The following is a 4,818-nucleotide window of genomic DNA, read 5'->3' as shown; positions in this document are numbered from 1 at the left end:
TTTTTCTAAGTGTCAACCCTTAGATTTTTCTTGCAACCCCAATTTTTTTTTATGTAATCAAAGGGGAAGAATAAAAAGTATAAGTCTAGGGGGAGGTAGAAATTAAAAATTAAATATTAATTTTTTTTTTTGAAATTTAATTCTTCTATCTTGTTGCACGTTATTGCAATATAAATTGTTTATTTTTATGTCTATGTTAACTCTAGCTTAACTTGGGCTGATCACATCAAAAAGGGGGAGATTGTTGGAACCCCAAGGTTGTTTTGGTGTGATCAACAAGTTAGGTCATGTGTGTTTCTAACCTTGTGTCTAAGTGTGCAGGAGCTTAGGAGCATAGGTAGTTGAATGGAAGACGCGGCTAGCGAGAAGGACGGCACAGGGAGAGAGCCGACGGGCTCGGTGTGTCTGAGGGACGAGGTGCCGCAGAAGAGTACCCCGATGGACAAGAAGGAAGCGTGCGCTGGTTCCGAGGGACGAGAAGCCGGAGCGGAAGATTGCTCGGGGAGCAAGAGACGCAGCTAGCGAGAAGGTCGGCATGGGAGAGAGCCGACAGACTCGGTGCGACCGAGGGACGAACACTGTGGATGAGTACGCTGACGGATGAGAAGGAATCATGCGGTGATTCCTAGGGACGAGAAGCCAGAGCGGAAGCTTGCTCAAGAAGACCGGAACTTGGGTTTGGGTGAGCCCTTTTCTGGATGGCAGAGATCACCCAAGTGAGCAAATCTGGAGTAAAAGACTCGGACCGAGGTGACCCAAACTGGGACAGAGGACCCGGATGAAAAAAGTCAACTGGAGTTGACTTCTGGCTCCGGGGCGCCCGGAACAGCCCGAGGTGCCCGGAGTAGTCCGGGGTGCCCGGAACCCTTCCAGGCGCCCAGACTTGAATGTTGACCAGATCGAGTCAAAACTCGATCTGAACGTTGGAGGATAAAGTTTTATCCCCTCAGGGCACCCTGACCAAGGCTATAAATATAGCCTTGGTCCAGAATCTTTTCAACGAACTCAGAAATTCACTTCCAACGATTGTGTGTTGTAATTTAGAGTTAAGCTTCTGTTTTCTGCGCTTCAACGTTGCAAGAGGCTTCTCCGCTGGAAGGAGTATTTAGTGCTTCAACTTCCTTGGATTAACAACCACATCGGTTGTAACCAAGTAAATACTTGTGCCTCTTCTTTTAATATTCTATTTACTTTCTGCTTATTCTTATGCAAGTATTAGTTTAAGAGTTCGAGAAGGGTGTTTTTGTTTTTGTGATTGTAGGCTATCCAACCCCCCTTCTAGCCGCCCGCAACGGTCGTGCACAATCCTTCTATCCTCAATATCTAGATTAATCAATTGAGGCATAGACTGTGTCATCCTCTTATCAATCTTTATATTTCTTGATCTGTAAGTAGACACACTCAATTAAATAAGCTCAATATCATCTATTGACTTATTTAAGCATGATCATGCATTCTTGTGTCCTACTAATCAAGGAGCCCATAGATATCACTTTCGTCATATGAAAGGGATAGATCCCATCTACATCACTCACATCCCTATGCATAACTTATTGCATACCCAGTGATCGACTTTATGGTCCACCCTATTACGGGTGACGTTTGTCGATACCAAAGTATACAACTCCTTATGTAGGGAACCGTAGTGACTTCAGGTCTAAGGACTATTCATACCAAGAGTCACATGAGAATGTTTATGATACTCATATGACGATCCATGAAACATTCTCATGGCGGGTCATTCAGTACATATTCTCTAATATATACCCATGTGTCAACCTGATATCTCATATCCATGACTTGTGAGATCAAGTTATCCATTGACCTACATGCTAGTCTCAACGCATTAATATTGTCCTTGCATATTAATGCTTGACTAGGAATAGTAAAAAGTAGTGTTTTATGTATATCTACAATATCTTACTATCAATTCAACCAATTAATATGTTGTAGATTAGAACCTCCTACTCTAGGACATTATTATACTTATTCATTCAGCACTGAATTGAATTAAATATAATAACTAACTTTGCCTTTATTAATAATGAAATATGATACAAAAGGATCCCTTTACAATCATCTCATAATTGGTACCAGGGCTAATACTAACACTAAGAACATGGGTTAATATTCCAATAAGAGTAAAAAATTCATCGGCATGCCACACTTGATTCTTTTCTTTTGAAAGAGAGAAATGCTTCCTCTCTATATAATGAAGAATTCTTTGAACAAATTAAATGTCACTACAAATCTGCTAAAGGACAACAGTAAAAAATCATTGTGAAAGACACTAAAAAATCATTGTAAATCGATGCATTAAGAAAGATAGGGGCCTCAAAAGATATTGGTAAAAAATCATTGTCTTTTTATCAAAATAACAATAGTTTTTAACCTTTGAAAAACTGTTATCTTTCAAGTGAAAAGATAATAGTTTATAACTATTGTTTTTGAGCACTTTATCTTTCTCAACGAGTCAATTTATCATGATTTTAAACAATGGTTTTTCACCATTATGTTTCAAACAAAAAGATAACTATTTATAACTATTGTCTTTAAGTGCCCTATATTTCTCAATGTGTCAAAATACCATAGTTTCTGATGTATGTAGATGTAACGTCCGAAAATTCTCAAATTAATTTTAGAAATATTCTATTATTTTTCAGGAATTTTAGAATATTTTTATAGAATTTTTGGAGTAGCATAAGTAGCAAAATTAAATAAAAACATAAAACAGCCTAAGTGGGAATTGAACCCGAGACCTATTAGACCCTACAATTTATAGATGACTCTAGTAACCAAGGGGCCCAGCAGGGGTGTGCTGAAAGGAAAGGAGAGCAATTATATTTAAGGTTTAGTTGGGGTGTATTAATCACTTAATATAAATAGGGAAATTAAGTGGAGAGTTATTATTTTGGATCGGCAACTCTCTTTTCCCTCACCCTCACACGCCTCCCTCTCTCTTCTCCCGCACCTTCTCGGCACGCCAAGCCCAAGAGACCTAGGGTTCCATCCCTAGGGTCGTAGGAGCACCTCCCGGCGACATCTCCGATACGAGGACACTCCTCTCCACGAGAAGAACGCGTAGACGTAAGAAGATCATCGAAGAGATCTCTTCTCCGGAAAACCTAGCGAACGGATTATAAGAAAACTTAGCGCAAGATGTAAGTAACCCCTCACCTGCAGTATAAGTAGCTAGTCATACGCTTTTATACTCTTAGTTTGCTTTTACATTCTTAGTGCAATCATATGCAGAGTTAGAGCACACCAGGTGCTCGATAAAATGACTAGTACAATTATATGCTACAATTGACATTGTAATAGCTCAGTTAAATGCCATAGATGCATTTTAAATAGCATACGGTCCAATGGGTGGGCTCCCATAGTCGCCTCTAGGTTTAGATAACCTAGCTCTAGGTTCAGATAACCTAGTAAGAGCAAGTTAATATATATTGGCTATGAATTAGTGTTTTACTTTGTCAGTAGTACTGTACTGGACTTCAGTTGTCCTTGGGTTAGGCTCCCATAGTCGTCCCTAGGTTTAGATAACCTAGTAACCCTACTAGATTCGGGACTTGCTACCTCGGGCCTAGTTAGGGATGCGCGCATACCAAGTACAGTTGTCGGGCCCATCAGCAGCATGTTTAGTATTTTCACCTACTTATGAAAATAGTTTTCAAAACTTCACAAGTTAGTTATGTGAATATGGTGCAGCTTCAGCATGAATCGAACATAGATTTTAGTTTAGCTTATGTATTAGTTAGTTTCCTTATTGACGCAACAAATAGTTTTATGTTCAGTATTTGATTGCCATGACTTGTATGTCTATATGTCATGTTTTAGCATCTTCAACATGACCCTAAGCATGTATTACAAATAACATCTTTTTAAAGCATGATCTTATCGAATGCATATTTTGTGAGGTAGATGGTTTCTTACTAAGCTCCCAAGCTTATAGTTTCCCTTTTTCCTTATGTTGCAGATAAAGGTAAAGGGAAGATGGAATAGTGGAGGCTGGAGGGCAATGCAATGAAGATGTGTGTGAGAAGGAACCTGGAATGAAGATCTTTGGGGAAACTAGCAAAACTTAAGAACTTAGTACTTCCTTATGTTGTTGCTTTTCTGCACTTTTAGGGTGCTAAGTATCATGATTTGTGAAACTATGGATTTTGCCATGCTTAGACTGCTAATTGTCTTGATAATAGATAGTAAAATGTGAGTGATGTTATGTTTTAGTGGTTTCTGAAAGTTCTGTATGGATTCGGGTGGAATTTCTGTAAAAATCAAAAACTCAATCGATCAGCCGATCGATTGAGGAGTCCTCAATCGATCAGCCGATCGATCGGAAGAAATCCCCGCGTACAGAACGCCATTGAGTCGATCAGCTGATCGATTGAGGAGCCCTCGATCGATCAGCCGATCGATCGAAACGCGATCTGCCGCGTACAAAGAGTTGACGAGTCGATCAGCTGATCGATTGGCCATGGATCGATCAGCCGATCGATCGGGAATTTAAATCCCGCGAACAGAGAGCTTTTGAATCGATCTCTGGATCGATTGACAAGACTGGATCGATCGGCCGATCGATCTAGATGGGACTTCTGTGCACAGTAGCACGTCGGATCAACCAGTGGATCGATCAAACCACTCCAATCGATCAGCCGATCGATTGGAAAGTCTGATTTCAGCTTTTGGATCAAATAGAAATTTTAGGTTCCCTTCCTTAGCATATGTATAACTTCAGAAGTGTATTCTGAATATAAATTTCAGATTTTATTGCAAATAGCGTAGTGTTTTAAATTAGTTCAGCTTTCCGCACTT

The sequence above is a fragment of the Zingiber officinale genome, chromosome 7B, assembly GCF_018446385.1.
Source record: "Zingiber officinale cultivar Zhangliang chromosome 7B, Zo_v1.1, whole genome shotgun sequence".
NCBI lineage: Eukaryota > Viridiplantae > Streptophyta > Magnoliopsida > Zingiberales > Zingiberaceae > Zingiber > Zingiber officinale.
The sequence above is the reverse complement of the archived record's forward strand: the minus strand, read 5'-3'. Positions refer to the sequence as shown.